This window comes from Pristis pectinata, chromosome 24 (assembly GCF_009764475.1).
Source record: "Pristis pectinata isolate sPriPec2 chromosome 24, sPriPec2.1.pri, whole genome shotgun sequence".
Lineage (NCBI taxonomy): Eukaryota > Metazoa > Chordata > Chondrichthyes > Rhinopristiformes > Pristidae > Pristis > Pristis pectinata.
The window spans coordinates 2,725,711-2,743,464 of NC_067428.1; the positions used below are offsets into that span (position 1 = coordinate 2,725,711).

A 17,754-nucleotide genomic window follows, 5' to 3' on the forward strand; every position below is an offset into this window, starting at 1 on the left:
GTGTATCATTAATCTCGAGTTTTTGTGCAGTGAAAATCACGTTCATTGTACCTCTGGCTGAATGGAATCAATGCCGCAATTCCAGGAGTAACACTCCTTCACTGGGAGGTGACGGTTGAGAGGATCCTGAGGATTGCTTTCCCAGTGGCAGACAGCAGAGACCCCTCTCTTTTGATAAGCCCTTTCTTTCTTGATGCTCAAGATTACAGCCTTTGATATTCCCTGGCATGTCCTCTTTTGGGAGAAGAGGCTGTTAATTTTTCTGAAATTCTTCCGAGTTTTAGAACTTTGACAGGAATCCAATAGGCTGCTGTGGGACGGAGTCAAGAACATCTGTGTAATGTGTGAGAAGTTCTTCAGAATGATCCTTCCAGTGGGCACTGACGCTCTCTCTGGCCTTCATGTTTTCCTGCATTCTTGGTTCTCAGCAGTGGGGTCCTTGGGTGGTTGGGTCATGAATGATCACGATAGCACTGAAAAATCTGGCATGTCCTGGTTATAGCAAGTTCCTGGATAATGTGTTCTTTCCACCTACCATCTGTTTTTAATTTTCTGTTGGATCTCTGTAGAATATTTTTGGATTCCCTTTTATGTTTGCCACCATTCCTTTCTGCAATCAACCTGATTTTGGCACTTGTTAACAAGTTGACATATATCATGTGTTCTGTTCTGCTCTATTTTGCTATTTTGTTTTGACATCCAGGGTCCTCTTTTTCTATCCTTCTCCACTATGGGAACATACCCTGATATATGTGTAAAATATTTACACTTTTAAGAGCCTCCTATTATTCAAGGTTTACAAGGTTCTCATCTCATTAAAATTGCCACCTCTTCAATTGACTTTTTACCTTCTATATTATTTACCATAGTTATTCTATATCTTGTGATATTATGATTTTCTGACAGTTCCCTCACTAGTATTTTCTCCATTTTGGCCGGGCTCATTTCCTGAAACCCTGTCCAACAATGCTGTCTTTCTTATTGGACAAGTAGCATACTGATGAAGAAAATTCTGATACATGTCAGAAATTCCAACTCCTCTCTGCAGCTTGTTTATTGCTATCCCAGTCTACATTTGGATAGTCCCAGGTTATCCTTCCATAGCTTTGGCCCAATATTCCTGCAAGTTTGTTTCTTATTAATCTTTCCACCACTTGGCAGCACATAAAATAGTCTTAATTGTGTTGCTTCTTAACTCTAAACAGGTAACTTCTGTCCTTGATCATTCCAGGATGTGCTCTCTCTCCATTATTACATTATTTTTGATACTGTCACTTTTCCCACCTTTTATTCCCTTTTTTTTTAAACTGAACCCCAACTCTTCATCAACTGTTAGCACATTCAGAATCTTAACGGCATCTTCCTTCTATGTAATAAGGGCAGACCATTGTTGGAACTGCTAAAGATACTGTTCTGAGCAATGTACCTGAAGCAATGATCTTTGGGTGCTTGGCAAGTTGGGGCAGCTTCCTTTGTGTCAAGTATGACAAGGCCTTTGTGGCCAATTTATTTGTTTTGAAGATGTTTTCAGATCAAAGTAAGATTTTGTGCATTATCTATGGTTGGTATTGCCATTGGATTAAACAAAATCCTTTTTTTTCCTCATAAATCGTACAGTGGAATCGACACGTTCTCAAACTCTCCTTGTCTTCATAGAAGCAGAAATAACAATAAGATATAACCAGCAAGTTGGGCTCATATTCATTAAATATCAGTTAATAGGGGGATTTTTTCCCTCAGAACAGCTTGTATTAGATTGACACTTTTAACTTAGTAAAACATCCTAAGACATTTAGGGAGATTATGGAACAAAATCTGACAGTGGACTAAAAGAAGTGATAGAGCAGCTAAGGGAGAGCTTGAAAGGAGGAATGAGATTTGAGGAGGGAATCCCAGAATTTGGGAGTTGGGTAACAGAACGAAAAGCCACCAATGGTGGAACATTTAAAGTCAGTTGTGTGAGGGCCAGAATTGGAAGAGTACAACTATCTACAAGGATGTGGTCAGATAAGGGTTTGGTGATGGGAAGGGATGAGGCTATGGAGAATTTAAAACAAAAAACTAGCATCATAATTTTCTATTCAGGCTTCACTGGAAAAAGATGCTAGTATGGTCAGTGAACATTGGGTTGATGTATGGATGAAGTTAAGATAGGGCAGGACAGTTTTGAATCACTGAGTATATGGAAGTGGAGGATAGGAGGCCAGCCAGGAATGCATCAGAATAATTAAGTTTTGATGAAACTATTTAATGAGTATTGCAGCAGTAGCTGAGCTATGGTGGTGTGGAGTTGGACTGTGAAGTTGGTGGTATTGACTCGGTTCAGTCAGAGAGAGGGATAGAATAAGAATTGAATTGGGGACCAAAAATAGTAGCTTCTGTATTGCTCACCTGTTTTCTCTGACAAAATTAGTAAAACAAAAACTAATTCTCAGTAATAAACTTGGATCATTGTTTATAACATAAAGTTTGAATTTCATGCAACTGCCATTAAGTCTGTGTCCCATGGTAGTGATACATGTTCATTACCAACTGACTAGTTGGAACACCCTCCTTGAGACATATTGGGTATTTGTGCCTTTTGCATTTGACAACTTGAACTTAAGTAAATAGACTGTTGTTAGAGCACATCAATCAAATTAACTTAAGTATCACCCATCTGTGAGACATTGGAATTGCATTTATGAAGGACTATTTTTATTTAATTCCGGTCTGAGCAAGCAGTCTGAGTAATTTCATAATTTCATCTTGATTTACACTGAAAACATTAACAAAGGAATGAAACCCCTTGAAGTGAGATTTTTACATACTAGGCAATGATAAATAGCATCACAGATGTATTTAGAAAAAGTAACAGGACATAAAGTGACAAGAAACATCTCAAACAGATTAACAATTTATAGGCTTTCTTCTGATATAAATTATAGCAGAGCTATTTCAATGTTGAAATAAAATTAAATTCAGTTTTTAGTGGAAGTTGGATTTGCTTTTTCACAAATATTTAAATTGAAATGTATGTTGGCACTGTGAATTTCAATTATCTCCCCGCCCCCCTGTCTGTCTCCCACCTCCCTCTGTCCTGGTTTTGCTCCTTCCTGTATCCTGTTCTCTCCTCGTATTTCATATTTTTCTTCATTCTAAACTGGGAGCACGATAGAACATGGAACAGTGCAGAACAGGAACAGGCCCTTCAGCTCACGCTGTCTATGCCGAATGTGATGCCGAACTAAACTAATCCCTTCTGCCTGTACATGATCCATATCCCTCCATTTCATGGCATATTCATGTGCCTGTCTAAAAGCCTCGAGTACCACTATTGTATCTGCTTCCACCACCACTCCTGGCAGCGGGTGCCATGCACCTACCCCCTTCTGTGTATTTAAAAGGCTTTGACAACCTTCTTCACTGTCTGCAACTCCACCAATTTTCGTGTTGTCTGCAAACTTGCTAACCAACCCATCTACATTTTTATTACAAACAACAGGCCCAGGTACCGATTCCTGCAGAGCACCACCGGTCATGGACCTCCAGCCAGAATAACACCCCTCCACCACTACCCTCTATAGGCAAACCAATTCTGAATCCAAACTGCCATGTCGTCATGGATCCCATGCATCTTCTGGATCAGCCTACCATGATGGACCTTGTCAAATATCTTACTAGAGCCCGTGTAGACAACATCCACTGCCCTACCCTCGCGAATCACCTTCGTTGACTCAGAAAACTCTGTTAGTAAGACGTGACCTGCCCCACACAAAGCCATGCTGACTCCCTAATTAGCCCATGCTTTTCCATATATGCAAGGAAATCCCACCCCTAAGGATCCTCTCCAGTTGCTTCCCTACCATTTGATGTGAGGCTCACCAGCCTATAACACCCTGGATTATCCCCACTTCCCTTTAAACTTCAGCTATTCTTCAGTCCTCTGGGACCTCGCCTGTGGCCAGAGGGGATACAAAGGTCTTTGTCAAGACCCACTGTTGTTCCTTCCTGCTAATTCCAAGTCATCAAGTGTTTTGTCAGAGAATCTATTTACATTATTTCAAAGTAATTGCTAGATCTTATAGCTGAAAAATTGTTAGTAGGTTGGAGGAAAGAATCAATACACAAATAAAATTTTTCCAGATCATTTGGTCTATTAAGCAGTGAAATGATATAAAAAGATAGCTGGGGGGAAGCTTTAAGGCAAAAAAAAATAGAGTTTACAGAAGTTTGAGCTAATAAGTTAAGTCATCATAGGTTTGTTTAAGATAAATCATCTTTGATTATCAATATGCTGCTTTGGTAAGGATAGTGTTCATGAAGTCTTGCAAAATGGATTTGATTTAATACAATATAAGGGAATTGATGAAATTAAATCCCGTGGAATTTAAGGGACATTGGAAATCTGTTATGCTCTTTGAACTCCTGCTTCATTCTATATCTGCTGTATGATGGCATGCCAAGCAGTGTTTCTATCCAAAGGACCTACCACAGGCCCGTTCCAGTGCAGACTGAGGCCAGACATGGCTGTGTCATTGCTCCAACACTCTACTCAATTTTTCTCACTGCAGTATCAGTGCAAGTATAGTGCATCTGACATATCTTGTATCAAACAAAGTTCTTGTTGGATTGGAGCTAAACTGCAAAAGAAATCTGAAACCGTTCAACTTTTGCGTTCACAAAGAAATCAAGGTTATTTCAACGCCAGTTGTCAAACTAAAGTGTGCAGACAATATTTGCATTTATGCATGTTCAGTGACCAAGCTCCAAATATAGTGACTTCTCTAAAACAAAAGTCCTCAGTTAACACTAATCCTCAAAAATAAAAATCCATGACAAGACCCTGGAAAAGTGGACCTTATCTCAAATTGGCAACTATAAATTTCTCCTAATGTATAGGTGAGTGGTAGAATCTGGGGGACAGGGAGGTGGGGGAGTTGTTGATGAGAATGTGGGGAGAATGATAAATGGGATTAATATAGAATTAGGTTAATTGGGCAATTGATGGCTGGGTTGAAGAGCCTGTTTCTGTGCAGTATCTCTCTGTGGCTCTAATGATGAAATTCACCGCTGTACCTGTCAGACCTTCTGCTTCAAACATCTGTCACAGCAAAATTCCCAGCAGAACAGAGTATGTGCTTCAATGCTGTTCCAAAAACCACCTTAGCAAAAAAAATTATCTCCCTTACTTATGGAAGCCCTAGTCCAGAACTGATCAAAATGGAACAAGTGCATCTGACAACCTTGGGGTCTCTTCAGGGGTTGGTGGGACTGTACCATCTCCCATACTGCCTACCTACCCTGTCAACCCACTTCTGCCCTACCTGTGGCAGAGTCTGCACATCTAGCATTAGGCCTCACTGCTCACCTTTGAACTAGAGTGGAAGCAAGACCTCGACATTACCCAAGAGGAAGCAAAGGTGGTGAAGAAACAGCAAGCCAAGAGTTGTAATGAACAGTTGTTTTCAAACTGTTCCCTGGGGACAGTGTTGGTAACCCTGGTAGTTTTTGATATATTGATAATTTGGATTTCAGTATCCAGGGTGTAATTTCAAAGTTTATTACCATGAAATTTACTGAATAATGAGGAGAATAATCATTTGCAGAGTAGTCATTGTTTTCTGGAGGCATCGCCTGCATTGGTTTACATCTAGTGAATTTGGAGGATTTTGCGGAAATAACAGTGATACTATTTTTCAAATACCTTGAAGCACCTGTGAATGGTCGTCCAGGTCCCAAGGCAGCAAAAAGATACCACCAATGCTATCTCCACAAAATCCTCCAAATTCAGTGGCAGGAACAGATGTCCTATCCTCTCCCAAGCCAGCAGCCCCACCATTGAGGCTCTCAATCTACTCAGTCAACTGTGTTGGACAGGCCATATCATTCAAATGTCCAACATCAGATTCTCAAAACAGGCACTAAGTTCCAAGCCCTCTTTCTTGGGAAGTGATTACCAGGTGCACAGAGAAACTAGATTCAAGGATGTGCACAAAGCCTCCTTGAAGAAATACAATATTCCTTCTGATGCCTGGGAATCTCTGGCCCATAAGCTGAGTGATGTTGATGAACAGAGACTTTGGGATACAAGTTCCCTGAAAGTGGCAAGACTGGTGGATAGGATGGTGAAGAAGGCATGTGGCATCGGCCAGGGCATCGAATGTACGAGTTGAGATGTAACGTTGCAACATTACAAAATACTGGTTGGGCTGCACTTGGAATATTGTGTGCAGTTTTGGTTGCCACATTATAGAAAAGATGTGATTGCACTGGAGAGGAGATGCACCAGGATGTTGCCTGTATTGGAGGACTTAAGGAAAGAGTTTAGATAGGCTAGGCTTGTTTTCCCTGGAGTCAAGGAGGCTGAGGAGTGACCTGATAAAGGTATTAAAAGTTATGAGAGGCGTAGATAAGGTAAATAGTCTATCTTTTTCCCATGGTAGGGGTGTCAAAAACAAAAAAAAGTATAGATTTATGGTGAGAGGGAGGAGATTTAAAGGGGATCTGAGGGATAACTTTCACACGGAATGGTTGATATCTGGAATGTGTTGCCAAGGGAGGTGGTGGAAGCAAATATAAATACAACATTTAAATGGCATTTAGGCAGGCACTTAAATAGGCAAGGCATAGAAGGACCTGGACCTAATGTGAGCAAATGGGATTGTAGGCACACTGGTGGCATGAATGTGCTGGGCCAAAGGGCCTATTTCTGTGCAATATGGCTCCCATTCTATGATTGTTCAAAGTTGAGAAGATTCATTCAGAATGGAATTAAGAACCTCAAATCCATGCATCAGAAGTAACACACTACCTCAGGCTAGCCATTCGCCCCATCCAGTACCACATGCACTATCCTTGAAGTCTGCAGTTCCCACATTGCCCTCATTTGTTACTGCTAAACCAGAATTTGAAGCAAATCATCTGAGATACTGAGGGACTGCCTAAGAAAAGAACTTGCTGGAAAATAAACACCTGTCTTCAGGAGGAAATAGATATTTCAGGAGGAAATAGAGAGCAATTGAACAGGTGTTGCTTCAGTTTGCATAGGAAGTTTCAAGATGCATGAATTAGGAGGGATGGATAGTGGGTGAAGGTTTTGCATTGTAGCTAGTTGATCAGATGTAAAAGAAGGTGCTGTACAAATGTCACCAAAGAAGCCTACATTAATCCCATTCGTGCTCTTTCCAAGACTTTCTCCATTGCTTTGATGTGTTTAACCTGTGTCCTGTTCTTTTTCTGATCTGGAAAAGAGTAGAAAGATCTTAACCATGGACATTTCACCTGAAAAATAAGGAAGACATTTTGTGAGCTCAAATGTAGAACGCGTAGTAATGGGGACTACCAACCTTGAGAGTAAAGAGTGAAATCTCGAGAGTAAAGAGTGAAATCTTGATGGGAAGAGGTATTGTGGAGTGGAATGAGCTTCTCATGGAAATTTGGAGAATCCTTCAGCAGAGATTTATGTGACGGTAAAGGATGGAGGTGCTTAGTATAAAGTGTAACAAACAATTCTCTGAATGAGCAAAAATAGGAAGCAAAAGATGGGGTGTAATATTTGCCATTTTGCTAATTTAAGAGACTTTCATGACTACAACAAACTACTCCGTACAGAAATATTGGTTATAAGCATAGTAGATTTATTAAGTAAATTGCATCTAAAAATAGAAAACAATAATAAAGATGATCACTGTCTGTTCCTTGGAACATGGGAGACTTGCTCTCTGACTGGGGCATGCTCTCTTCTCTTCCTGCTGTGTTCAGTTGACTGCAGATTCTTTTTCCTGGTAACATTTTCTTTTGCTCTCAGACCACTTTTATACAATTTTTCTATACTATCAAACAATCTCCAGAGTTGGTTCACCCATTATCCTCAATAATTCAACCCTATTTCCTTCTCTAAGATGTTGTGTTACTGTAACTATTTCACATTACCAGTCGAGCACTTGCTACCAAAGCGCCTCTTACTCTGGTGCTACTTGTGATATTTTTCTTCTGCTATCCTTTCCCTTGATTGTTATTGTATTCCAAAATCTACCTTGTTTGAAATCATTCCTCATTAGTGCATTCCTTGATGAATTAATTAATATTCCTTTTTGAGAATTGTATCTCATTAGTACATTGCATGCAGATTTATTTAATGTTTTGTGCCTAGTATCTGTCTGCTTCAAACTTAACATGGTTCCAACTCATCTTGTAGCTGGCCTCCTGACCCTAGCAGTGTGTGGACTGTAACCAGAATCCACACATTCTCTGCAGTTAGTATCCTTTTTCATTTAATTGACCATCATGCTCTGTTTCTTGACCTTATCCCATTTAAATAGATTGATACATGTGGTAGTTCCTTAAGTAATTTTTAAAACACTATTTCACAACAATAATGATATTAAAACACTAAGCCATTTTAGAAACACTAAATAAACTTTTGTATTTAAAACATTTTACTGTTTGTTTAAGCCACATCTTGCAAATGGGGACGATTATTCTAAAATATAACTTACAAAATTCTCAGGATTAAATGGCATTAAAGTAGGAAGCAGAAGAGCAAGCTGTTCTGTTGAGATGGGCTTCACTTGAGCTAGGCTCGGACCAACAAATAAAATAACTTAAGGTTGTGGGTTTTAAACTGCATAGTTGAAGGAGAGTTCTGATAAGGAGGAATTGAAATGTTAGAGACATGTGCAGGATAGTGAAATGTATATTGATAACCAGAATCTCAGGAAGGGGTACAGCATACAAACATGAGTCCACCTCCAATTAGTCAGAGCAGCAAAAAATGGTAAATGTTTAAGGTTCTTTATTTGAACATACACAGAACTCGTAACAAGATTGATAAAGATGAGGGGTAACCCTGCTAGTGTAAAACGTGAAAGATAGGATCATAGCTCAGAAAATCAAGTCGAAATGGGTGGAGGATGTGAATGGGTTGGAGCTTAGTGGTATTTTGTTGGTATGAAGCCTAACAGTAGTGGTAATATAGGGTGTGGTAGAAATCGGGAAATGGGAGATGCATGAAACAAGGATAACACAATAATCAACTTGAATCAATACACAGACTGGGCAAACCAACCAAACAGTAATAGTGTGGAGGCCAAATTATTGGCGCATACAAGAAATGGTTTTCTAGATCAATGTTTTGCAGGACAAGCGAGGTAACAGACTATTTTGGATTTAGTATTATGTAACACGAAAGGGTTAATGTATAATCTGACAGTTAAGGGACCTGTAGGGAAGAGCGATTATAACATAGAAGTTTGGAAAAAAACTAATTTTGTTCAATCTGAAACCAGAGTATTACATGGAAATGAAGCACACCATGAAGGTAAGGGATGTGACCTTTATATTTAGAAACAATATTAAAAAGATAATAAATAAGCATGCATACCGCCTGGACCCCCCTACCCAAGGAAGGATGTACTTACACTACAGGGCAAGCATTGAAGGTTCACCAGATTGGTTCCTGGAATGTGAGAATTGTCCTTTGAGGAAAGATTAAACGGGGAGGACATGTGCTGTCTTGGGTTTAGAAGATAAAGAGGTGATCATATTGGAAAAATTTAAAAATCCTAATGTCTTTGAGGATAGATGCAAGCATGAATTTGGTCCTGGCTGGGTTTCCCCCAATCTCTCCCAAGGATCAAGGACTAGTTGTTTCCATCTCAGTTTTTAAGATGGCCAATGTGGGACATACAGATTTTGCCAATACGTGGGCCAGGAGGTGCCTAAGAGAGATGGTAGGTGGGTTGTTTGAGAGGTGTGTTTTTTATTTTCAAAACTAAACTATCCACTGTGTGAGCGCGCGCGCGCGCACGCACGCACACCAAAATACAAAAGCTTAACATTTGTGGTGGTTGCATTCAGTAGTGTAAAACGTAAGGAGAGAGGGAAAAAAAATACACACACAAACATAGCACCGTTGCCACTTGCATGGCTCCCTGAGGTGATACACCTTTCATTGTTCAAGGGGCTTCCCTACCTGACTCAGCCCCTCCATGTGTGTCAGTGGAAGGAGCCCAGACTGTGGTCCTTCATCACAGAGCCTTAGCATTGGCTGCACTGAGCTTCAGTACATCCCTCAGCATGTACTCCTGCAGCCTGGACTGTGCCAGGCGGCAGCATTCTCATATAGACATTTGACTTGCTGGAAGACCAACAGGTTTTGGGCAGACCAAAGGGCATCCTTCACTGAGTTGATGACCTTCCAGCAGCACTTGATGTCTGTCTGTGTGTGTCCCCAGGAACAGCCTGGAGATCAGAGAGTCCTCTGTCACACAGCTGCTGGGGATGTACCAGGACATCTGCTGTTTGTGTTGAGCTTGTGTGGTGCTTCCATACAAGGTTCTCAGTGCCACTCAAGTTTCTGCTTCTCCACTTTTGAGTGGTCATGGGCTTGGATTCCTTGGAGTCAGTGGAGCAATTGCACAATTTCAGAGGTTTTGATAATGTCCTTGAATCTTTTCCTCTGATCATCTGATCTCTTCCCATAACAGAGCTCAGAGTGATGTCTGTTTCAGAAGTTGAATATCTGAGGCCTGATATGGCCTGCCCTTCCAGGCTCATTTACTGTAATTAGGGCCTCATTGCTGAGGATATTAGCCTGGGAAAGGACCTGGTTTGCTTGTCCTGCCAAGGGATTTTGCAGTGATAGTATTTGTGTTATCTCTCCAGTGCTTTGAAGTGCCTGCTCTTGGTAGTCCAAGTCTCAGAAGCATGTAACCAGGGATCACTGCTTCCCAGTTGATAGAGAAACTTTGTGGACATTGCACAGCATTTAATCAGATTCCACACAGTGCACAGGGACTGATGGGTGGTTGTTCAGGGGGGGAGAGAGTGTACTTATTTTTCCAAGTGAAGAACTGGCTATTCATTGTAAAAAGATTTGAGGTGGAGGAATTGAAAATGATTGAATCAATTATAGGTAGCAGAAGACTGGTAGGGGCAAGATAAGGTAGTGGATTCTTGCCATATGGTCTGATAACTGAGTCCCTTTTGAGGTCTTTGGCGGCATGGTAGTGTAGTGGTTGGCGTGACACTAATTACAACGCCAGCAATGGGGGTTCAATTCCCGTCGCTGTCTGTAAGGAGTTTGTACATTCTCCCTGTGACTGTGTTGGTTTCTTCTGGGTGCTCCGGTTTCCTCCCTCATTTCAAAGATGTATGGGTAGGTTAACATGGGTTTAAATGGGCAGCACGGGCTCGTTGGACCAGAAGAGCCTGTTACTGTGCTGTATAAATAACTTTTTTTAAAGTTTTAATTAGACGCAGGTAATTGATCCCAGACATGATTGAGAACCTTGCACCTTGAGGCAAAATGGTTCTGATGAAGCCAAATACTGGTATAGTGACTATTTATCTGCAGTCTGGAGGTATCTTCAACAAAGCAGCTGTGTCAAATTTCATTGACTATTGGATGTGCCAGAGATATAATGCATGTATTTATCAACAAGAGTTTCTGTATTTAATTGGTGAGACATTAACCAAGAGCAGTTGTCTTCCTTTTGTAAATGATCTTTAGCTTTTGAAAAGTGAAGAATGGCAGATGCTGGAAATCTACCACAAAACAAAATGCTAGAAACACGGCAGGTCAGGCAGCATCAAGGAAAGAGAACCAGTTAATGCTTCATGTCAAAGACTCTTGTCAGAACTGGGAAAGAGGAGAAGATCACAGAGGGATGGGTAGACAAAGGTTTGCCATGTAGCTCACTAGATATTACCTCTCTTCCTATAAGCTGTTGTTTCTGACTCTCTCTAGTTCTTTGCCTCTTTTGTTCTTGAAAGTTTTCTATTGTATTTCTGGCATTGCATTTCCCCACATTCTCATCTTTATTGCTAAATCATTTTTTCTCAGTCGCTTTTCTCTCTCTATGTAAGTTTGTGTTGAGTGAAAATGTGCTTGGAGGGAATGGGGAGCTCACTACTGTGATACTAAGTTATTCTTCATGAAATAGTTATAAGGCTTCCACGGATCATTTATTCTCCCACTTCAGAAACGAGAGGCAATTGTCACTACCTTTCCATTCTTTCACCTACATTTGTTATTTATGATGCAACTCTGCTTCACTGTCTGAATTTTTAATTCATTCTTTGCAACGCTAAAACAATTATCTTTGTAGCAAATGTAATGTTTCCTTTCCATTCCTCTGCTCCAATGCTATATTGTGTGCAATACCAGTCACTGAGGCCAGTACCCGTCTTTATATTATCACCGCTTTGACCTTTTGTTATTTCTTATACTCTTCATTCCTCCTTGCTCTTTTCCCAGCTGATATCTATAGTATGGTACATCTTCTTGTCGTAACAAATGTCAATGATGCAATTCAGCACAAACCCCATGTATTAGTGACTCCTTTGGTATATCTGTGCTGAATTGCAGGATTAGCGACATTGTAGACAGGAAGGAACAGTTCTTGCATTTCATCCATTTGTTGATCTTTGGTCACTTAGCCTGAATTTTGGGCCTAGTTAGTCAAACAAGCCTGCCAAAGACCCAGAGCTCACCTGAATGTTTTCACCCCTCTCACGTGACATCCATTTACCTTAAATCATGGACAAAACTTTTTATCATCCTTTTGCAATGTTCGTATTTATTTGGCTTAGGAAATGGGCAAACATTAAAGATGTAGAGGTGCAATTTTTTGTTGTTTTTCTTGCTTTTGCGACAATTGTTCTGGTAAAGTGCAGTAGTGCCCTCTCTTGGTAGAACCACGTAGTTGGTGTGAGTGGTGAATGTGCTAACAGACAAGTAGAAATGAAAACCGCAGCAAATTTTATTGAAGCATGTTCAGGCCTATGGCTTTAACACCATTGTCTCTAATTGAAAAAAAATGGTGAGGATGGGAACTTAGATACTGTTGGAACTGTTCTCATTTTAAGTGATAGGAATTGGAGTGTACAAGGAGGTCAATTAGTTTTCCATTTAGCACCATTTATGCTTTATATTTTGTTTAAAAATGCTTGTCCTGTGGGACTGATGATTGGTCCCAAAAACTGTGTTATCAAGCATGATTTGAGCTCGCTGCAAAATTTCCCCACTTTTATTCCTAATTGTTTCTGCTATAACCATTTTTGCCTTGTGGAAAGAGAAACTGTCAACGTTTTGGGTCTCTCACCCTTCACAGACCTTAAACATTGACTTGCTGAGTTTTTCCAGCATTTTCTGGTTTTGTTTCAGATTTCCAGCATCTGTTTTTTTAATTCTTATTTTCTGAGTATGAGGGCAAGTACTCTTCTTGTGCTTGCATTCACATTTTCTGGGGTCAAAATATGTACAACCAAGGGTTCTAAAGAAACCATATATCATTAGAAAACTCAAAGGGTGGTTCCCATACTCTGGACTATGTTGAGATCACTGGCTGTAACTGAAAAGTAATTTGTACATCATTGCTTTCTTTTTAGTATTTTTTTCATTGTAGCTGCAGCAATCCCACAGCTTAGAACAATTCCTGACAAGTTGAATGCTATGATATTAAAGTTAACCAAATTGTACTTTTTCTCTCCCTGTTCCGTTGCCAAACCACCTGATTGCAGAACAATTGCAGTTTATTCTGTAGAAGGCTGTCCATACTGAACCGAGAATGGCCCTCGAGTTCAGACAGCAAAGGGTCATGCTTCTCATTTCACTACAGTAGTTTGCACTGTCAGACTTAAGCTATTACTTGCATGTTTCCACTTTGCTGGCTTTATTCCATTAGAAGTTTGAGCCCAGTTTCAAAACCTTAGCAAGGACTTCAGTATATTTGTAGCAAAGTAACTAACAACAATGAAGCAAGCACAGCTCCAAGGGATTTCTCAGCTGAGTTCTGATATGATCAACCACCATCTTAAAATCCAACAGCTAAAGTGACTAAACTGAATGTTTATCAGATACATCTTCTCAAGGTAAATGCAAGTTATCAGACATGCTTAAATTGTGCAAAAGCAAAATGTGGAGGCGTGAATGCTTGGGACATCACTTCTTGACTAACAGAGGCAAAAGTTCTGCTACATTTACAGCAAAGTAGTGCAACAAGGTGAAATACGAGTAGCTGTGGTTTGTTTGACTTTCAAGTTCTCATTATAAGGTAGCCAATAAAAGAGAATTAACTGTGCTTGGGCCAGCATGCTGGCGAATTGCTTAACTAGGATTGTAGATAGGGTTTTAAGCTAACTAGGAGGGTGGAGGGCTCCAAGAATAGAATAAATCAGGGCGAAATAAAAGAGCACAGGATAGCAAGGATGATGACGGCCATAGTGTGATAGGCCAGGGCAGAAGATGTAATTTAATATATGCAAAACAGAGAAAATCCAAAGTTAAACAGCTGTGGGGAAAGAAAATCAAAGCATTGTGTTCTTATTCAAATGCTGCATGTAGCATTTGCAACATGATAAATGAGTTGATACCACAGATAGCAACACATGAGTATGATGTAATAGCTATTACAGAACCTGGCAGCAGGGTCACTAGGACTGGGTGCTCAATATTCCAGGTTATGTACTGTTCCAAAAGAGCAGGCCAGAGGGAAAAGGAGGTGGGGTGGCATTGTTTATCAAGGGAAGGTAACAAGCAGTGATGAGTTGTGACATAAAGGCAGTGGATATTGGTTGGGTTGAAATCATTAATAGCAGGGGAAGGAAGACATGGGTGGGAAAAAGTCCAAAATCTAACTTTTCAGTTGGGCACTGGAATTGGTTTATTATTGTCACTTGTACCGAGGTCCAGTGAAAAGCTTGTCTTGCACACCGTTCGTACAGATCAATTCATTACACAGTGCACTGAGATAGTACAAGGTAAAACAATAACAGAATGCAGAATACAGTGTAACAGCTACAGTGAAAATTCAGTGCAGGCAGACAATAAGGACCATAACAAGGTAGATTGTGAGGTCAAGAGTCCATTCTTATCGCCGAGCATAAATGGGAAATACCAAGGGCAGGTTTGAAGGGAGCTGCAATGATGGGAGATTTAAATCTTTGTATTGATAGGAAGAACCAAACTGGCAGGTATCTTAGAAGAAGAATTTGTGAAATGTGTCAGGAATTGCTTTTTAGAGCAGTACAGTGGAGCTTGCCCAGGAACAGGCTATTTCAGATTTAGTTTTGGGTAATGAAGGATTAATAAGTTATCTTGTGATTTTTTTTTTAAAACCCCTTGGGGGAGAGTGACCATAATATGATAGAATTCCAAATGCAGTTTGAGGATGGGTCCATAACCAGTGTCTTCAATTTAAATAAGGGAGTTTGACGAGGTGCCACATGGGAGGCAGGTGCATATATTGGAAACCCATGGTGTCAGAGGAAGTGTTTTAGAATGGATTGAAGACTGGCTGTCTCGTTGAAAACAGAGTTGGAATAAATGGGTCATCCTCAGACTGGAAGGAGGTAACTACTGAAACACCCCAGAGATCGGTTCTTGGCCCACAATTGTTCACTATTTACAGTAATGACCTGGAGGAAGGAACAGTTTGAAGTTTCCAGATTTGCTGCTGATGATAAGATAGGTGGAAGGCATTTTGTGATAAGGATATTGTGATTGTGCGATGGGTCATAGAGTGAGTGAGCAAAAGACTGGCAAATGGAGTTTAATGTGGGGAAGTGTGAGATCATGCACTTCAGTAAGAGAAATCAAAGGGCAGACTGCAAGTGGGTGAAGTACATAGGTGCTCTAGTGCATGAATCACCAAAAGCTGGCAGGCAAGTCCAACCAGTAGTTAAGAAGGCACATGGCATTTTGTCCTCCTTTGCAAGGGAATAGGAGTTTAAAAATGGGGAAATGTGCAGGGTGTAGTTGAGGCCTCAACTGGAATACTGTGTACAGTTTTAGTCCCCTTCTGAAAAAAATAGTAACACTGAAGGTAGTACAGAGGAGATTCACCAGGCTAATTCCTGTGATGAGAGGGTTGTCTTACCAAGAGAGGCTAAATAGTTTGGTCCTTGGAGTTTAGAAGAATGGAGGATGGCCTTGTTCAAACACAAGATTCTAAGGGGGCTTGACAGGGTAGCTGTTGGGATATTTTCACAAGTGGGAATCAAGAGGACATAACTACAAGTTAAGGAGCCAGTCATTTAAAACTGAGATGCATAAACATTTCTTCTCGCAGAGAGTGGTGAGCCTCCGGAATTTTCTGCCCTGGTGGGTCATGGAAGCTGGATCATTAGAAGTATTTAAAGTGGAGGTAGATAGATATTTGATAGATCAAGGAATAGAGGGGTGTGGAGAAATAGCACAGAAGAGAATTTGAGGCCACCATAGATCAGCCATGATCATTGAATGGTGGGGTAGGCTTGAAGGGCCTGATGGCCTACTCCTGCTAGTTTCTTGGTTTCTTATGTTCTAAAACAACCTTGTGCCCTGCCACACAATATACAAGTAGAAGCCCCAGCTGGCAATGCTTTGTACCAGGGAATTTCCATTACCCATTTTCCATCACTATGAATTATAGTGGCACTTTTTGTTTGAACAGCCATTGCATATGATGCATAACATTTCAGTGGGCTGTTTGAGCTTATTAAACTGCAATTACCTTATTATTTATCTCATGTTTATGCCTTCTATTAAGTTATTCATCACTCACTATAAATATTAGTGAAGACTGATTTCCTTGCATTCAAAATCTATTAATTTTACACAATTTACAACAAAAATGGATAACACTGGTAAAGCCTTGGGATGAATGGTTGAAGCAGGGGCAAACAGCATCATTAGCTGATGTGCGTGAACCAAGAGCTAAGGACATTCCTGATTACTACAACCTTATTAGTGGTAGTTTTGAATGATGTTTACAGAGGTGGTGACAGTGTGTGAATGCATGCAAACAGTTGTAAATAATTGCATTTTACTAATGGACAAAACATGGGTTAGGATTGCTATTGTTTTGAACATTCCTATTATAAAGGGATTAGATCCCATGATAAGGGGGGGGGGGGGGGGGGGGGGGGGGGAGGAAAAATCACCCAAATGGTGGTTGCAATCTAGAATGCAGTGCCTCAGAAGATAGAGGAAGTAGGTACTCTCCAAACATTTAAGAAGTAATGAGATGAGCCTTTGAATCACCAAGATATGGAAGGTTATAGAACATAGAACAATACAGGCCCTTTGGCCCCTGATGTCTGTGCTGACCATGATGCTAAGTGAAACTAATCCTATTTGCCTGCACGTGATCCATGACTCTTCATTCCTTGTCTAATTGTCCATTAAACGCCACTAGGCACCTGCCACTCTTCGTGTGCAAAAAAAACCCTCCCTCCCTCTCACTTTAAAGCTACGCTGTCTAGTATTTGATATTTCTACCCCAGGAAAGAGACTCTGACTATCTATCCCTAAGTGCTGATAAATGGGATTCATATAGACAACTCAAGGGCCTGATTTTAGTTGTATGACTCTGACTCTATTTAAGCAAATATACATATACAGTGCATTGTCTGAGTATGTCCATGGAGGACTGGCTTTCTTAGCATAAAACAGAACTTTATTTTATAGGAAGTCCTTATCTCAAAGAATGCAGAGAGCAAGAGGTGCAAAGGATGACAATGCTCTCTGTTGAGAGATTTGTATCTTAATTTAAATAAAACAAGGTTTTATTTAAGATACAAATCTCTCAATAGAGAGCATTGCATCTAGAAAATTGTTAGAGAATTATTCAAAGATGTGTAATTTCAAGACTGAGATGCATTTAAATAAACCTAAGGGCTCTCTGACCAATGGACTAAATCTCTGATGCACACCAGGACATTTTTACATTAATTGCAAGTTGTTTGAGACCTTTGGCTGCAAAGGTTGCTTACTGACTTGTAATATTT

The 17,754-nt window shown here is 40.3% G+C and overlaps 1 protein-coding gene across 1 annotated transcript in view; it reads left to right on the forward strand.

The window, feature by feature from the left end:
* crsp7 (cofactor required for Sp1 transcriptional activation, subunit 7) overlaps positions 1-17,754 on the forward strand; it is a 217,112-nt gene that overhangs the window by 191,939 nt on the left and 7,419 nt on the right. The gene's annotated exons all lie outside the window — the stretch shown is intronic.